Source organism: Phodopus roborovskii, unplaced genomic scaffold (genome assembly GCF_943737965.1).
Source record: "Phodopus roborovskii unplaced genomic scaffold, PHOROB, whole genome shotgun sequence".
Lineage (NCBI taxonomy): Eukaryota > Metazoa > Chordata > Mammalia > Rodentia > Cricetidae > Phodopus > Phodopus roborovskii.
The window spans coordinates 3,388,534-3,408,195 of record NW_026126636.1 but is presented as its reverse complement, the minus strand read 5'-3'; positions in this window follow the sequence as shown (position 1 = coordinate 3,408,195).

Below are 19,662 nucleotides of genomic sequence, written 5' to 3'. Positions count from 1 at the left end.
CTTGTTGGCACTCACCCCCAAATTTCTGGGTCTGTAGTTAACCACAAGTGCCCAATGACACGGATTCTCGCTTGAGAACTTCATCCTTAAGGGTCCGCCTGACACCAGCCTGAGAGCTGAAGCAATCAAGCCCTCTCCATCCATACCGGGAAAGTCACAGGTCCACAGACACGCAGCACAAGGGTAGAACGAAGACTCGGTTTCAGGGCGGTGGATTCAAACCCTCGTTTTTTCCAGAGAAGCTGCAACCTGCAGGGGGCAATCAGGCGCTGAGAGGAAAGACTGACTAACTGTATGTCCATACCAACCATTCTAAGTCAGTCACTGCCTAGACTTGAAGGGGCATACAGACTACATTGCAAAATCATAACAAAACGCATGGAAACTTCCAGTAGAACAGAACGGAGGTTCCCTCCCTGAGATGACTGTTGTTTGGTTGGTTGGCCTAACTTCATCCTGCTGACCCACACAGGTGAGGAAGTTAGGGACTGAAATGGACCTGTGGCCATTGAGTGACCAGATAAGGGTGTAGCAGCCCTGGTAAGGACCAGAGCCACTCCTGAGCACAGCCAGGGAGCCCCTGGCACTGGAGTTGTTGGAAGGCCTGAGTGGTCTTGGGGCCTCTTCTGCGGCCTCAGTTAAGATCAGAGTATAGATGAGAAGACAAACAAGTATGCAATGACCTTCTTTCCATTGTTTTTGTTTTGTTTCTGTTTTGGAGATAGATTCTCTCTCTATAGCCCAGGCTAGCCTCAGACTTGCTGTGTAGCCCAGGCTGACCATGAACATATGATCTTCCTTTCTCAACCTCCAAGTGCTGGGATTACAGGCATGTACTACTGTTTCGGAGTATTTGTTTACATTTTGAAGACTTGTCTTTGCCAAAGCGCCTTCTGATTACTTTGATAAAGAGCTGACTGGCCAATAACTAGGCAGGATATATAGGTGGGACTTCCGGACACAGAGAGGAAGTAGGAGGAGAGGCAGAGAGAGACCGAGGAGACATAGAGGGAGTCATACGTGCAAAATGAAAGAAAGGATAAAAAGCCACATGGTAAAAATGGAGATTAATAGAAATGGGCTAATTTAAGTTATAAGAGCTAGTTAGGAGCAAGCCTAAGCAACAGGCCAAGCTTTCATAATTAATAATAATTCTCCATGGCATTATTTATGAGCTGGCAGCCCAGAGAAAAATCCATCTTTATATCACTACATCCAGCTTCCTTTTATCCCTTTTATTTTTGCAACAATGCAGCAAGTGCTATTATTCTTACCTTTTATATGAGGGAACCAAGGCACAAGATGCCACCAGGTTGTTACTGTCAACAAACCTGGATGGTGGTGGAGCCAGGATTGGGCTCAGCTGGGCATGCTGGTTTCCAAGTGGTTCATGCCAAGGGACCCTCTCTGGGTATCTCAAGGTGGTCTGAGGTTCCAGGCTGTGCTGTGACCTACACTGCTCCTCTGGCTGCAGCCGTTGCTTGTAGGAAGGAAGGCGTAAGTGTGTGTCCCGGAAGTCAAGTTCAGATGGAGTGAGATGGATATGAGGGACAGGACTCAGAGTCAGGGAGAATGGGGCAGGAGAAACATCAGGCTGTACCCAAACACTGTCAGAGCAGAGTGGGAGAGATGGAAACCAGGAAGGGGGTGGGCAGAGAGCTACCTCCCTTCCAGCCAGCCAAGGCTGCAGTCTCCATGGCTTCATGGCCCCTCCACGTCCAACCTGTCACTGCCCCCGGAGTCCTGGCCACAGCTGGACGGAACAGTTGCCAGTGGGGTCCTCATCTACAGATCGGCCTGAACTAACACAGGAATTTGGTCTCAGAAGCCTGATGGTCACCAGAACCTTTTCAGTGGTGTGCGCCCTTTGGAGGGTAAACACACTCATGCCCATACATACGTGTTTGCACACATTGGTGAGTGGAGGGATAATGGGAGCTTCCATCCCCAGCCTAGCTGCAAAGCTGGGAGGAGCCTTGGACAGCAATGGCCTTCATAGAACAAGTTTAAACAGGCTTTATTTCCCTAGAGCCAGTCCACACCGGCCTCCCCGTGACCGGTGAGCACAGCCAGTCAGACCGTTGTAGCTGCCCTGAGTACAGCAATCCTCCTGGGAAGGGCGGTTTTTCCATTAGCTTCTCCAACTGTACTTATTAGCCCTTATTTGCATCTAATATTCAGGCAGACACCAAGAGGCATCAACAATGCCTTTGACACGCTCCCCATTTCTGTGCTTTTTTCCACTCCTCCTTCCCTTGGGGGGAGTCCCGGAAGGAGGCCGGGGGGCCCTGGAAGGAACACGCAACCAGTTTTCCTCCTGAGATTGCTAAGGGCTGCAATGCCCTTTTTTGAAAGTCAGGCTCAGCCTCTGCAGTGAGGGAGGTGGAGACAGGCTGCAAAGCCCAGCCATGAAGCCCTGTGCCTGCTTGCGGGTTTTGATATGTGTGTCTCCACCAAAAGATTTGTGGCAAACACATCTCTTTGCATCCCAACTAAGGCGAACAGCCACTTTCATTGTATGGCCTGGTGAGTTCACAGCCTGAGCTCTCTGGAGCTGCAGAGGAGGCCCAAATGCCTCTCAACAGGAAGGAAGACAGGGAGAGGTTTTAGCTACAGACTACAGGCAAACCCCTTGCTCCAGTTTTGGGTTGACTTCTTGTTTTTCTGTATCACCTTCTCTGCCCGTGGACAGTCCTGTCCTCCTTTGCTTACAACTGAGGGTAACATGGCTAAGAGGCCAACACTGGAGTTTGGAAACTCATAGATAAAACTGAGTGTTGAGTCCTAAAACATTGAAAAGAAATATGGCAACGGCTGTGGGTGTGGCTCGGTGGTAGAGCCCCTGCCTAGAATCCCCCAGTGAGGGGCTGGGGTGTGGCTCAGTGGTAGAGCCCCTGCCTAGAATCCCCTGGTGAGGAGGTCTGGCTCAACAGATGAGTGCTTCTAGAATTCATCAGTGGTGAGCAAGGGGGTGTGCCTGGGTCCAGAGCACTTGCCTGGCATGCACAGAGTGCTGGGTTAGCTCTCCAGCACCCCAAATAATAATAATTGTCCTTGTTAAAATTAGTTGTAGTAAAACTATCTGTTGAGGTTGGTGGCTGTGGTCGTTCGAATGTAATTGGTCCCCATAAGCTTAAAGGGAGTGGCACTATTCAGAGGTGTGGCCTTGTTGGAGGAAGTGTGTCACTGTGAGGGTGGGCTTTGAGGTCTCCTATGCTCAAGCTACACCCAATGAGATAGTTCAATTCCTGTTACCTCCCTTTCAAGATTTAGGAGTCTCAGCCCCAGCATCACGTCTGCTTGCATGCTACCATGTCCCACCATGATGACAATGACTAAACCTCTGAACTGTAAGCCACCCAATGAATTGTTTCCCTTTATAAGATTACTGCAGTCATGGTGTCTCTTCACATGGAAGGGAACCCTAACTAAGATTGTGGCACACATACACATCATCCCAGACCTCAGGAGGTTGCAAGTTCCGGACCATCCTGGACTACGTATCTGCTTCAGAGCCAGCCTGGGCTACTTAATAAGGTCTTGTACTGAAAATCAAGTAATAATAACAAATAAGGAAACAGAAGTCAGAGCACTATACTGCGGAGAGGACTGGGGTGCTCTCTGTGGCCCATGGAAGAAGCGGAAGAGGAAAATGGGAACCAGCCTAATGCTAGCATGAGCCAGGTGGTCTCCCAAGTCTTCCAGTCCTTCAGATCCTGTTTCTTGTTTTCAAAGGCGTGTGTGCCAGGGGAGGGGGAGGCAGTAGACGCGGCTATAGCGTGAATGGTATGAGCGCTACTGGACTCTAGAGTATCTGGCATTGTGTGATCTGGCTGGTCTCCCTAAGCCACCAAAGTCAGCCGTGTCAGGGCATAATCTAGCTCCACCTCAAGCACGTGGCCCTGCCGTGGCCTCTGATGACTCCTGTGGTCCCCAAAGTCAGTCACATGGACGAATGAGCCAATGACATGCTGTTGATCAGGGTAACCAGCCAGGTGGCTCTTCCTTGGGAACATGGCTGCCTTCCCTAGCTGAGGGGCTAGCATGGATACATGGCCACAGCCTTTCCTTCACAAGCTTTGTCCTCTCTGTTAAATGAGAGTGAGATTGGGGTCCAGGTTCTTGACCCCTCTTTCAGGCCTGAGTTATAGACCCTGATTCTTGAAAGCACCTTGGCTGGGAAGAAAACTCAGAACCAGTTCTCTTAGCCACCTTACAGGGTGAGTATGTCTCCCAGGTCCTTTTCCCCCAATTCCCGTGGTATTCCCCTTTTCCATCACCCCTTGGATATACAAGGAATTGGGGAATTGTGGTGTGTCTTTCATTGTTGCATTGCCTGGGATTTCCCAATGTCAGCCACTGATGAGTACCCTGCGTTAGCATCACTGTCGGGGCATTCCCTTGTCCCATGTGTTAGTTACTTTTCTCCTTAATTTTTTAACCTGATTCCTGATATCACAGTGGTGAAGATAAGGCCACTGGAGGAGCCCAACACATTGCAGCAGGACATGGGTGGTAGCCTCCTTGGTGTGAGTAGATCAGGAAGCAAAGAGCTCAGGCTGACACTGCCTTCAAGGCCCACCTCCATTTCTGCTAGCTCAGCTACAGGCCCAAAGGACCCACCGCTTCCCACAACAGCGCTGCTAGCTGGGGACCAAGTGCTCGCCCATGGGAGCCTGTGACGGAACCTTTTACATCCAAACTGTAGCACCGCACACACCTGCTCTGATTTCTGAAATGTCTCCATCATTCTTAGGGGCATGCTAACAGATACTCATTGCAGAGCAGGTTTGTGGAGCCTGAAGGAAGGCTGAGGGGCAGCCCTTTGGGTTGTTAGGAAGTGATGCCTCCTTAGACCACTGCAGTGATGGCCTCAATATAAAATGGACCAGCACACAAAGGGGGCTTGCTGACCCTCTAGTCCAAGACGGATCTATACCCCAGCCCACATCTGACCTCTCGGTATAAACTGGACTAGGAGCCAGCCTGGCTCCTTTGTTGAGGTCTTGCCAAGTTCAAATTTGTTTCGGTTCTTCACAAAAGTGAAGTCCTGCTGTGTGGCCTAGGTTAGCTTTGAACCTGTAGCCTTCCTGCCCCGGCCTCCCAAACATGGAGTTTATAGGTGTATGCCACCATGCCTAGCTCGATGCCTGTTACCTTAAACAAACAAACAACAACAAAAACACCACCAGGGCCGGAGAGATGGTACAGCTCGCAAAGTGCACGCTGCCCGAGGGTAATACTTGGTACCCCACTGTGGGAGGAGACGACTGAATCACCAAGGCTGTCTTTTCTCCTCTGCCTGTGTGGCATACACGAGTGAGTGCATCCACAAATGCAGTCACATACACGAGTGAGTGCATCCACAAATGCAGTCACCAGGATGTCTGAACCTGGCCACCCCTCAAGCTCCAAGGGCTCAGCTGACATCCCTTCCCTAGGTCTGTCCACAGTGGAAAGACTGAACAGTTCCAGGAAGCAGGGAACAGGGAGTCCAACATGCCCTCAGTCTAAATGGGATTTTCTACCTTCCGTTCCTTTTACCCTGAGATAAAGAGTTTAAACTTTGAGAATGCCGACCTGTCACAATCCAGCAACTGCTGTTTGACTTGGCCCACACTAATTCAGTGTTCATGTTGTGCATGGCTGGGCTCAAGTTTACTTTTTTACTGTCAGTCAAAGACAGCGGGGACCGGCTTAAGAAGGATGCCTCCCTCGCTGGGTCTAGGCAATGGGTTTTGACGTCTCTTGAGGGAGGTTATGTCTGCATCAGGCTATGAATGAGCTCGGCACAAGTGGCTCTCTATTCGCCCCGGCTGGTTTGGCTGTCTCTCTTTCCCGTTTATATGCTGTTGATCTCTAAGTAAGGTGAGTATCACAGCAGGCGAGTGACTGTATAACATAAGTAGGTAGCACCTGGTTTTGAATGCTGCCTAATTTGGAGAGCTTGTTCATTCTCTGCATCGCCTTCTGGCTTAGCCTGGATTGGCTGGACTCAGAGGACTTTGATGCAGAAGTTGCAAGTGGTTCTGCTTTGCCTGGACCTTCTGTGGGGCCTGAGGGGGCCAGTGGGGCCTCTTAGGACAGGAACATCAGCCCAGGCTGCGTTTTCAAAGCTCTTACAATCTTGGAGCACAATGGCGCCGGCCGGGAATCCCAGCCCTCTCTAGGCAGAAACAGGATGGATGTGAATTCAAGGCCACAAGGCTACATACAGAGACCTTGTTTCAAATGCACACATACACACCTCCTCTCCCTTACCAAGGACCTCTCCATTGTGTAGCACGAAAGGAGTTCAGCTTAAGTATTTTCTAAGTTCCCAAGACAGCTGAAAGCAGTTTTTTTTTTTTTCAATGCAAACTTGAATGCTGGTCTAAATTTAATGCTTAGTATTAAGCATCAGCTGTGGAGATTTTTGAGAAGAAAAGATGGCTTTGAACACAATAAAAATATTTCCAGTGGAAAATTCCAGAAACATTTATCAGATGCCAGCGGGGACATGCCTTTGGGTAAAGGTGTGCGCAGTGAGACACCCTTGCCTGGGTGGTAAGGGTAATAATGGAATAGGCTTAGAACTACCCGGTAAAGATAGAGGACGTGAGGCAGTGTCGAAGCCAGGCTAGAAGGACCCCATCTTGGAGGCGCTTCGGACCCTGCACCCTCAGATCCAGAGAACAAAGCCACCATCAAACTCAGTAATGACTTCTGCAGGAGGTTGGCCTCCAGGTTTGCTCGGATCCTTAAAGCTCCAGGCGAGTGTGGGCGGCCGCAGCCGAGATGGAAACCCAGTGGCAGGTATGGCCCTGCCCCACGTGGTCTGAGCAAGTGGCATCTTCACACTGTGCTCGGAGCCCACACAACACCTGGTGGTGCGATTTGTTCTGTCGCAACAGAAAACAAAAGCCTGGTAGAGGGATGCTTCCAAGGAGACAAGACCGGGAGAAAGCCATCCACCAGGCTGAGTGGGCCTACAGGGGCATCTAAGTGCAGTGTATCCGGGACATTTGTGGCACACAAGCAAGCAGGGGGCCTGGCCGGCAGCCTCTGTCAGCTCAACAGGAAAAATCTTGGAGAGACGCCTGACACGGTGTTCTGTAGGTTCTCTGTGAGAAGGAAGCCTGCATGGGTTTGCTTCTTCAAATGCCCAGGGTTTCTTTGCAGTGAAGGTGGGCAAAACAAAAACTTACCATCTGCCCCTTCCATCCTATGTCCAGCAAGTAGCTGAGAGCCTGTCACCTTTACTAAACCATCGTCTGGTGTGAAGAAAGTGTCAAGGTCACCAGGCAGGTGGTGGTCTCCAGTTTCTGAAGATCCCTGGGGGCCCCTGTTCCCCCTGAATAAATGGAACCCTGCAATTGAAAAGGAAAGCAGTCAGTGCCGGTCCTAAGACAAACCACCCCAAGCTCAGGAAACTTCATCCTGCAGGCAGAGCCCAGGATGCCCGCACGAGTTCAGAACACTGCCCAGTGGCGTCCTGTCTGTAGCCATGGCAACAGAGAGACAGCCGCCTTCCTGTCTGCTTTCCTGCAGGAGACATCTTGCTGTCAGCAGTGTTTAAAGTTGGCTTTAGAAAGCCAGGCGGTCCACATCTCCTCTTTTGACACCATGCAAGGAGCCATGTGGCATAAAGGTAGCCATCAAGATTCCAGCATGGAACCTGTCACACTCTGCCTCAGTCCCCATCCCAGTCCTGACTCAGATGGAGCTCCCTCCTGCCTAGGGCTTAGCAGTGGTGCCTCAGGCTCTTGTGGGTCTGCCTTCAAGACTTGCTGCTTCTGTAGTCATACCCTGCCCCAAGATTGGGGGTGGGCAGGGTGTAGACAGACACAGCTCAGCTCTGGGTACTGAGATGACCTCCAGGTCATGTGCAAGCCAGAGACAGCCTCTGCGCCGAAGCCCAGCATCCTGTACCTGAGCCACTGTTTGAGAATCTAGAGGTAGGGTCAGGATGCCAAAGTAAGAAGCACACCATTAGGGAGGAGGACAGGCAGGCAGGCAGGCAGGCAGGCAGGCAGACAAATGAGACTTCCAACCAGAAGGCAAAGCTAACTGTGAGTGTGGCTAAGCCGCATTCCCTGGGGTCAGGGACCCAGTGTGGCATTTGGCCTGACATGTCTTTAAATTCTCAAAGAATCAGAGAGATGATAATAACTCGGTGTGCATTTTGTGAAACACTGGGGACATCCTGGCGACTGTAGATGAAGAAGCCTCACTTCGTGTCCCAAAAAGAACAACCAACAAACCAAAATAAAGCACAGAGTTGACAGATAAAAGATTGCTGAATTCTGGAAAACAAGCCTAGCATTAGGAAAGACAAGGTCTGCGGCAAAGTGCTTGCCATCCCGAGCTTGAGAGGATAAGGAAGTTGTAAACAAGGGATGGATGATCATGTCATTCCGGTAGACTAAACCGATTCCTCACCAAAGGCCTTCCACACTGCCCCGTTTCAAAAAGTCATTAGCAGGTAGCTGGACTAAGCCAATGCTATAGGAACATAGCCGATGTCTCTCATAGGCGGTGGCCTCCCCCACACCCTACCCCCACAAAAGCACGCCAGAGGCAAAGCTCTGAGGGTGACCCCAGAAGCAGGTCACCCAGCTTTGGTAGAGGCAGGGACAGCCCTCAGAAGAGATGCAGGTGCCCGTGGGTGGAACTGTGCCCTGGTGTTGGACTTAGGCTGGCTGCAGGGTCACAGGCACACATCAGAATGGTCTGTCTGCCTCGGCTCAGGGCCACAATCAACACACAGAACCACAGAAAGGACGCCTTCGGTGTGATTTTTAATAAAGCATCCTGATTTAATGACAAGTTGATTGGGATATTTTTTAAAAAGACAACAACGATGCTAGATGGCATAGATTTGAATGTGCCATTAACAAAAAGCAGCCAGAATGATTATTCGGCCAAGCCAAAACCTACAGACACACTTGAACAAAGCTGGTGGGCAGCCATGTGCCTGTCATCCCAGCATGCAATAGGCTGAGGAGGGAAGCTCAGGAACTGATAACTAGACAGGGCTGTGTAGTGAGACCTTGTTTCAAAGAACAATCATTCTGTGAGGTACCTGTTGGCTCATTTTATGTCAAGTTGACTCAGGCTAGGGCAAGCCTGTAGAGCACTTTCTTCATTAGTGATGGATGGGGGAATGCCCAGCCCATTATGGGTGGTGCCATGCCTGGGCTGTTGGTCCAGGGTTCTATGAGAAAGCAGGCTGAGCAAGCCAGTAAGCAGTACCCCCCACCCATGGCCTTTGCATGAGCTCCTGCCTCCAGGTTCCTATCGTACTTGAGTTCCCGTCCTGACTTCCCTTGATAATGAACTGTGATGTCGAAGAGGAAGCCAAATAACAAACCCTTTCCTCCTAAGTTGCTTTGGTCATGGTGTTTCATCCCAGCAATTGAGACCCTATGCCATGATATATGTGAAGAAAGGAAGAAACAGTCGCTTGCCACCCTGGTCAGTAGGGCATCCCTACTTGGAATAGGCAATAAATATTGACTAAACATAGAGTCCTACTTTGAGAATGGTAGCTGAAATCTTGTGGCTTTCTGGTTTTGTTTTGGTTTAGTTTTGGTCATTTAAACATAAGAGTTTCTCTATGAAAGAGCACTAGCTGTCCTTTGTAGACCAGACTGGCCTTGAACTCACAGAGATCTATCTGCCTCTGCCTCCCAAGTGCTGTGATTAAAGATGTGCATCACCATGCCTGGCTGATTTCTGGTTTTTCTTTTGTTGGACTGGGGACTCGAACCCAGGTCTCACACAAGGCAAGCTCTGTGCCTCTGAGTACATGGGATGGCAGGCTTATGCCAGTGGGTCAGGATAGCCGCCGAGGGATTCTGCGCACTACAGCATTGCACATGCGCAGTGGGTCTTCAGTAGGAAGACCGAGGAAGGAACGTTCCTACCCACGAGCACTCGGGAAGCTCTCTGGGCTTTCCTTTAAAGACACGAGAGAAAACCACCGAATGAAGAGTCATTTGGATGAAGGAGCTTTCGGATGTAGCTCAGTGGCAGAACATACCTAGCATATGCCTGCCCCTGGGTTCAATCGCTAGCATGACAATAAATGGATAAATGAATAAAACAGGAACAACGGAAGGGGAGGAGGAAGATTCAGGTAATGGGAGATTTTTTTTTTTTTTAATAAGAGACAGGAATCTCAGAAAACAGGCTGCCATATTTTTTCCAACACTGTCAGAAAACAACACCACCACCACTACAAGCGGTGTTTTGTGAAGTTAAAACACCTCTATTGAGCTCAACCTCTGTAAAAGTTCAGAAAAATTAATTTCACCTTTACAGAAGTGAACAACAGTAACGGACTTGGGTTCCTTCCCATGCAAGGTGATTTTAAAGAAGAAATTATAATAAAGATTGAAGTAATACCCCCAGAGACCATGAGAAAATTCACGAGAAAAACAAAGGTCATCACCTCCCGTGTCAAGACCAAACACAAAGAAATACAGACAGTGATGTCAGCTCCGAAGACACAGCAGAACCCCACAAACAGAGGAACTCAGAAATGGAATGGCCAATTCGGGGAGGAATTAGCTCACAAGAAAAAAGTATTTCCAGAAACGGAACTGGGGAGAATACAAAGCTGAATACACATAACAGATAATGCCTTGGAAGAAATTAAAAAAAAAAAAAAAAAACCAAAGAAAAATGGAAATGTGCAGAAATCAAAGAAACAAACACGACTCAAAGATTAAAGAGAAAGCAACAAATCTTGAAGGAGGTCAAAGGGATTCAACACAGACAAGAGAAATCCAGGAAGAAAGAAGAAGAAGAAGAAAAAAAAAAAACCCAAGGCAGTAAAGAGAACATACAGAAAGCTGCAGTCCAAGAAAGCCTTCCAGAATCAAAAAGAAAAATAAGTTTTGAAACTGCACATGGAAAGGTCACATAACATTAGCCCCGAGAATACTGACCCAGAGCAACCCATGCCAGGACATAATTTTGTAAAATGATGGAATGTTAAGGAAAAAGAAAAATCTTTTGAGTATCTAAAAGAAAAGAAAGAAAGGAAGGAAGGAAAAGAAGGAGGGGGCTGGGGAGGGCTTAGAAGGTGAAAATCCTCCTGAGATTTTGTTGTTGTTGTCGAAATGCTATGCAGGAGAAAATAAAGGAACATATTCCTGAAGCCCAAGGAACCAAAACACACGAGCTTAGTATCTTATATCTAGGGAAACTGGTTTTTAAACATCAGGGTAGGAATAAATTCTTACCAGCGTGTAAGAAAGAACTTTGGAAACAGTGTTCCCATAAGTCTTTCCTGAGGAATTTACTAGAAATTGAATTTTGGAGAGCCAAAGATGATTAGAACAGTATCAACACATGGAGGTAAATATTAAATATATAGTTATAGAGTTAAGAGTAAATGAGGAATAAGGGACCAGCAAGGTGACTCAGAAGATAAAGGTGCTTGCTACCAAGATTTATGACCTGAGTTCAAATCCCTGGGATCCACATGGTGAAAGGGAAGAATTGACTCCCAAAAGTTGTCCTCGACTTCCACAAATGCACTGACACACACACACACACACACACACACACGTTCCTGAGGATTGATAAGCAAGGGTACAGTATATACTGGCTATGTACTCTGACAATACAGATATAATGTAGCTATCTATACATTGAGGACTAGGAGAATGGGAAAAGCATATGGGAAGATTTTTACTGTTTTCCATGGTGCTGTTGCTCGAGATAGCGTCTATGCTGCACGCTGACCAATGCTGACCCACTGTATGAGGCAGGGTAGCAGAAGCGAGCCGGCTACCCTAATTGTGCCATCTCCTTGAGAACCAGGATGCTTGGTTGAGAAAAAGAGATTCAGGTACATTGTGACTGGGATGTAAAATGTTGAGTGCTTTGCCCTGAGTTCATGTTTTGCGAGGGTAGGTTCTAGAAATCTGGGGAGAAGGTAAAATAGCAGGGACACAATTCTGAAAGTCACACCTGGTTCCTGGTCCTTCCCTTGCTCTCTGCATCCTGACCAGCATGAGGCAAGCTGGCTACTCCCTCACATGCTCCTCCAGCCACGATCAGATTCACACAGGCCCAGAACTGATGAGGCCAAATGGCTGGAACAGAATCCTTTGTAACCACAGGTAAAATAAACCATTAGTCCTCTTAGCTGCTTGTGCCTTGTGCTTGATCACCGCAACGAAAAGGCTAAGTAGCACAGGCATGAGAAAGAATTTAAACGCAATAATTTTGAGTTTGAAATGGAAATACTGTATGTTCATTAAAGCATTTAAAAAGTGTGTGTGTGTGTGTGTGTGTGTGTGTGTGTGTGTGTGTGTTCACAGAAGCCAGAAGAGAGGATCCCTGGGTTACAGGTGGCTGTGAGCTATCTGATGTGGTACCGGGAATCAAACTCAGATTCTTTGAAAGAACAGCAAAGGCTCTTAACTGTTGGTCCATCTCTCTAGCCATTCACTGGATATTTGTGTATCTATTTTTCTATCTATCTATTTATTTATTCGTCGTAAACTTTTATGTGTGGTATTTTGCTTACATGTATGTTCTATGTACCACATGCATGCATTGCCTGTGGAGGCCACAAGAGGGAGCCACATTTCAGGTCCAGAGGGTTGTGAGCCACCATATAGGTACTGGGAATCAAACTCAGGCCCCTTTGAAAAGCTGCTCTTAACCCTGAGCCACCTCTCCAGCCTTGCATTAGACATTTTTCTTAAAAATGTAGTTGCATTGAGCTTTTAGAGCAGTCTTAGGGTCTTAATGAAGTGGAAAGTAGAGTTTCCATGTACCTTTTTCCACGGAAACACACAGCAACTCTCACCACGAACACCCCGCTTGCTGCAACCCAAGAGCCAGTGTTAACTGATAACAACAAAATCCCATGGTTTACAATGAGGTTCACACCGTGTTGTATATTTGTGGATTGTGAAACAGAGAAGAATGCGTATTCGCTATTACAATGTTGTTCAGAATAATTGTGTTATTTTCCATCCCCGCCCACTCTGCCTGTTCATCCCCCTCCACCACCAGAGCCCTGGCAACCCCTGGTCTTCTCTTTGTCCTCCATAATTTGTCCTTTCTAGAACACCATATAGCTGGAACCCTACAGTACAAAACCTTTTCAGAATGGCCTCCCCACCCAACATGATATTTTCACTAAGCTCTGAGTGGCCAACCCCTTAAAGTCCATCCCCAGCCCTCCATTAGAAGCCATCAACAGTGAAGAGCTACACTTCAGCATCTTTATCACAGTTTTAAAGGGCTCTCTTCAATAGCTTCCTGTCTGGACAGTTTCCTTTTCCTTTTCTTTTTTTTTGGGGAGTGGGGACGGGGAAGAGGTCTCAGAAGCTTACTCCTGAGTCTGCAGTCATCAGCACAATTGCAGAAGAAGCTTCCCTGCCCATAGCAGCCAGTTGCAGCGTGGATCATGGGCTTTCACACGGTTTCAGAAAGCAGCATGAAGCATGGACACAGTGGATGCTGACATGGCACAGACCACAGACGTCAACATGGACCCTGGCGGCAGCAGCATGAGCCCCAGGCATGGGTATGGTTTCTGCTGGCAGCACAGACCACGGACTTAAGCATGGCTTCTGGTGGCAGCACAGGCCATGGAAGTTCCTCTAGGAAATGAACCACTCTTCACCTCCAGCATCCTGCTACTGCTCAGAGTCAGAGTAACAGTTTGGCGGGACAGTGTGTCTGCGGGCAGGACCCATGCAAGCCGTAGGCTGCTGCGCACCACCCTGTCCTTGGCGCTAGCTGCCCTGCCGATATCCTGGGCACAAGCACTTGTGTTTGCAGACTGAGGGCAGCACCTCAGCCACCTTCTCCTCCCATCAGCAGGGCAGACAGCTATAGTGACAGCAGCACTGTCACTTGGTGGCTCCGGGCTGTGGGCAGGGCCAGTGGCACCCAGATGAGACAGGCCCCACTGGTGGCCCAAGCCTCCCAGAAGCCCAGAATCACCTCAAGGACCAGCCCTATACAACAACAACAACAACAACATGCTCCTTAGTCCATTCCACACTGCTTTTACGCCAAGCACCACCACTGGAACCACCAACGTGCTGACCCCAAGTCTGCCTCTCTCCATCACACGCGCTGCTGCACCCCGCCATCTTTCCCATCTCTCTATTGCACATTCATTTGTTAAGGTGATGTTGCAAGCTACTTGGTGTCACACAGTGTATTATTTTGTCCAAACAGCTTTACATGAAAATACTGCAAGGAACCCTTGATCTGGTTGAAGGTTTCCGAAGCACCATAAATACAGAATATCTCTGAGACTCATCTCAGACATCCTGTTGATGCCCAGAATCAGCGTCTGCAAGATACTGGGAAACAACAGCAGGACCTGCAAGAGCTTGAGGATACTGTGCACCTCCCTACCCTTGGTGCCAACTCCCCTGCTGGCAACCCAGGCATGACCATCACCCTTGGCCTACACATATGGCAACAGGGACACACACATCACACACTGAGAGGTGACAAGATCCACCTGCCCCCCTGGAGAGCACCTCAACCTGTACGGACTTGACAAAAGGAGAGACCTTGCTTCTGATTCAACCCCTGGATCCGGCCTCCACTCAGTAGCAAATCCGGATGCGCATCTTGAACCACTCCAACTGGGTCGGCCAGAGGAATCTAGAGAGTGCCAAGAGAGTCAGAGTCTTCAGTGTGTAAATCGTAAGAGGAGAAAGGCAGGAGGGAGGACATGCCTGTAAACTAAGAGAGACCCGAAAGACAGCACACGCTTGAAAATGGCCAGACTGCATTCCGTGTCTTAGGGAGGCATGCTCAGGGGTGTGTGAGAAACCATCAATACAGAGGGGCGTCCCCAACAGTAGGCCAGGGCCCAGAACGGTGGTGCGCACCTGCCGTCCCTATACATGGGCAGCTGAGGTGAGGAGGTTGTGAGTTCGAGGCCATCTCGGGCTCAAAAACATAAACCCAGAAGGCAGGAAAAGGTTGCCTTTGCCAGGAGGGGCTGCTGAGGTTGGGAATGGTCACTGGAGGACTTATGGGGAGGGTGGAGACGTTTCATCCTTTATCTACATGGTTATTACGGTATTTTGCTTAAGTTACACCACCTCTGCTTGACTTTTATTCTACGATAAAAGTCTCCTCACTTTCTCCTTTCTCCTCACTTTTATTAGTGAGAATTATGAAACGTATTTCGATCATACTCGCTACCCTCCTTCAACAACACCCAGACTCACTCACCCCCTTCCTTTGTGTCCTGGGGGGGGTTGTTTTTGTTTACCCATCAAATCCAGTTTATGCTGCCCTTATACTCTCTGGCTGGGGTCGTCAGCTTACCAAGGGTACCGATCTTAAAGAGAACTAGCTCGCACCAGCTGGCAGTTGGCCAATGGCTCCTTGATGACAGATGGACCGTTGTGTCCACCTCCCCTCTCCGCGCTGGGGTTTTCGTCTGGATTGAGCTCGTGCATTTCGGGCTGTGATAACTTCTGCAAATTATTAGTTTTGTCTGTTTGGTTTTGGGTGTTTGTTTGTATTTTGGGGACAAAGTCTCACTGTGTAGCCCTGGCTGTCTGGGAACTCACTATATAGATGGGGCTGGCCTCAAACCTTCAGAGACCCGCCTGCCTCTGCTTCCCCAGTGCTGGGACAGGAAGGTGTGTGCCACCACTGCTGGCCCTGCTGTGGAGTCTTATGTGCAGCTGCAGTGTCTGGTAAGCATTTTTCCTTGTAGTCACTCATCGCCGCTTCTCCTCCCTCGCTTCTGCAGTGGTCCCTGAGCCTTGGGAAGAGGCAAAGTGATACAGATGTCTAATTAAGGGCTGAGCATTCCAAAGTCTCTTATTGTCTGCACCTTGACCAGTGTGGGGTTCTGGGTTAATCTCCATCTAGCACAGAAGGAAGCTTTGCTGACGAGGGCTGGGAAATGCATCGACCTACAGAAATAACAGTAAGTCATGATTCCTGATGACTTTCTGATACATGTGTTTCTTTGGTAAAACAATCAAAGGGTTATTTTTATTTTGTGTATACGAGTGTTTGCCTGTGTGTATGTCTGTGTACTACATGTGCCCAGTACGCATGCAGGCCAGAGAGGATGTCAGATACCTTGCAGCTGGAGTTACAGATGGTTTCAAGCCACCACACTGGTGCTGGGAACAGAACCCAGACCCTCTGCAAGATTCTTACGCAATGGGCCAGCTCTGCAGCCTTCTGTACTTCTTAGCATTTGCTCTTCAATTCACGTTTATTCCTCATTCTGGATACACCCAGAAGCACCAATGGCAGCCGTGGCTGAATTCCCAATGTGATGCCTTGGGCCACTTGAGACATGATGTTTCCAGCAGAACAGAAGGTCCGGAGGCCACAGAACATGCTTGCATCTTCGCTGCTGTATTCTCAGACAAATGTAGCAGCTCAGTAAATGTTGGTGGAGTGAATATATAGCGGAGACCAGACTCAGGATTCCCTATATTCTGTAAAGTGTGTAGTGTCAATAATATTAACCCCACCATGAACGTCCGGCTCCCTATTGTCTCTGAGTCAATGGCATTTGCATAGCTAAGGTCATTTCATGGCTCCTTCGGACACCACGCCTCCCATCATCTGAACCAGGTGGCAGAAGAGTCCTAGGAACATCTCTGTTGTTCCCGTCCATCTATAAAGCATGCCTTACTCCAAAGGAGACCATGTAGGAACTGGGTGAGCCAGGGGAGGGGTGGGGCCAACTTGTCACTTGCCCCAGAGTCTGTTGACACTTCCGTGAAACAGGCTGGGATGTGTTTGCCTCTGTGACCCTTCAAGTTAGCCAGTGTCACCTGTGAGATTTGGTGCTCAGGGCAGAGTCGTCCAAAACCCATCGGGGAAAGGTGGCACATGCTGGCTGTGTCTAGTGTAGGGGTGAGTGGTTTCCATCTCCAGGTCCTAATCTGGGTCCTTGGACCCTGTCCTAGTTTTTCTGTTTGCTGTACTAAAACACCCTGACCAAAGGCAACTGAGGGAAGGAAGGGTTTAGAGCAGGGATGCCAGGCAGGAACCTGGAGACAGGAATTGCGGCAGATGCTGCTGGCTGGCTCTCTCTCTGGCTTATGCCCAGCTGGCTTTCTTGTTCAGCTCAGGACTACCCACCTAGGGACGGTGCCACCCTTAGTAGACTGTGCCCTCCTGCACCCATTAATAATCAGACACTGATCCTCACTCATGTTCATAGGCCCTTCTGATCTAGTCAGCTCCTCAATCGGGGCTTCCCTTTCAGAAGACTGTGACAAAGCTGGTCAGGATGGACCCCAACACCATGGGGATTCCAGGTGTGCCTTCAAACAAATACCCAGAACCACCTTCATCTTAGGGGAGCAATGTCCAGGACACACTGGGAAGGCAGCATCCTGACTGAATTAGATGAAATCGAGTTGCTGAGATTTCAGATTCCTGACGCCCCCTCCTTCCTGTCTGCGACAGGTCAGTAGGTAGGGCGCCTGGGTGCCAAAGGTTCAGTCATGATTCCCCTTGGAGATGATTAATGGACTCCTGTCTCTGCTTCCCATTTAACAAACATTGGCTGAGTCCTTTAGGGCTGGGGCAGTCCTGATCTTGGCCTGAATCTCCTCAGCTCACCTTCACAAGAGAGGAAGGGTTGTTGTCCACCCGTGTAAATATGCATCTCTCCCCATCCCCAAAAGACAAGCTCCCCAAATCCCAAGATCTCTAGTTCTATAGTCCACTTCTTCCAGAGTCTGTTTCATCTTGCTACAACATGCCCCCCTCTCCTGGGCTGGATACTGATCTTTTTTTTTTTTTTTTTAAGCCAAACAGACTGGGGAAGTCTTCGGCTGAGCAGACCCATCTGTTTGGCCTCTGGTGAGGAGGGCTTCCTTGCCTCCATCACATCCTGGTGGGCGACATCATGGGGGAGGATCATGCAGATGGGCAAGTCATGTGATGAGACAGGAAGCCAGAGAGTAGGCAGGAAAGAACCGGCTTGCTCTCGAATAGTCCTCTGGTTAAGAGAAATAACAGTCCCACAGAACTCCCTTAATCGCTTCCGAGGGTAGACCTCCCAGAGAATTAACCAATTATCACTAGTGCCCACCTTGGCAACAGTGCCGCACTGGAGAACCAAGCTTCTAACACATGAGGAGAAGCTACGTGGAAACCAAGACAGTGCGATTTGTTCAGGGAGTTGACAAGGATTCCTTTGACTCCATCATCTTTCTAGCCAGGCACAAAGTGGGCGAGATTTGATGGGTCCTACATGAGAGCTCATAGCCTGGCCAATGGCATGGGAATATCTATTCTTGTAGTTTGTGGAAGGGATGGAGGCTCCTGAGAGAGAGAGAGAGAGAGAGAGAGAGAGAGAGAGAGAGAGAGAGAGAGAGAGAGAGACTGAGTCATGGTTCTCTTAGGTAACCCCTTCACCGCCAGTTAAGCAAGTAAACCTGTTTAAGAGCATCCCCCAGGAAACATAAACTTCATTTCATTGTACCATATAATCCCCTATAATGGGAAGCCAGTAATGAGGGTTACCAACAGCAGGTGCGAAAGGCGGTTTTACATCAATAGAACATTCAATTCTAATTAATCTCTTCACAGCCAACGTAATTGAGTCATCCCTGGGACCACCGAACTCACCCCTACACCCCAGCTCACAGTTGCGTTTGACAGCCCCGCCTTCCCACTGCTGTGTTAGGAAACAAAGGAGAAGCCAGTGCGGATAGCATCTCAGGCGATGTGGGCTTCCAGAAGAGACTCTTTATTTCCATCACCGAGTTATTACTGACATGGAAGGCCCGGAGCTGAGTCTCAGAGGCCTTCCCTCTGTATGTAAATAGCATCCTGGCTTGTTATTTATTTCTCGCCTCTCCTTTTTCCTCCTCTGCCCCCAGGGTTGTTTTTTTTTTATTCTGAAGACATCGCAAGGGTCACGTCTCTCTCTGCTATCACAGCACTCTCCACTTTAGCAGCATAAGAAAGAATTATGAGGCTGGCGAGGGCCCCGTGCCCGGAGTGTGGGTGTATGTCTTGCTGGCCTCTATCCTCCCAGGTGGAGGGGATAATTCATGCATGGGTGACAGCCAGTTTAAAAGCGATCCCTGTGAGGCCTCAAGAAAATGCACAGACTTCATGAATTCCCAGTATTGCTCCATCTGATCCGTCTCCTTCATTGCTTTTTTCCCCTGATGTTAACTGCAGCCATCCTCAGCACTGAGCAAAGTTGTGGCCGCCTAACGTACAGAGCAGCTCTGTTAATTACAACGCTCCCTCCATGCTGGTTTCCCAGGGCTTTACTCTCAGCAAATGTGAGCGCACAACAATCAAGCCAAAAACCAGATTCCAGGCCAATCCTGAAGAAGCCGAGCCCAGATAGGGTGGGGTCCCTGCCTGTCAGAGAAACAACAGGGTCTCATAGAACTACCTCAGTCACTTCCAAGGGCGTCCGAGCATCGTGTCCCCAGTGCCCTACCTAACTGCCAGTGGGCTCCACCTCTTAAAAGGCTCAGCTCCTCACAACATCACCCCACTGATAACCGAGTGTCCAACAACCACACCCAAACCCCAGCGTTGTGATTTACCCCATCCTGTCAAGTTAAAGACTCTTCACTCTCTCATCCAACTGGAACATCGTGGAATGAGGAAGCCTCAAATTTAAGCTCTGTCTTGCAGGACAGCCCATGACATCAAAGTAAAAAT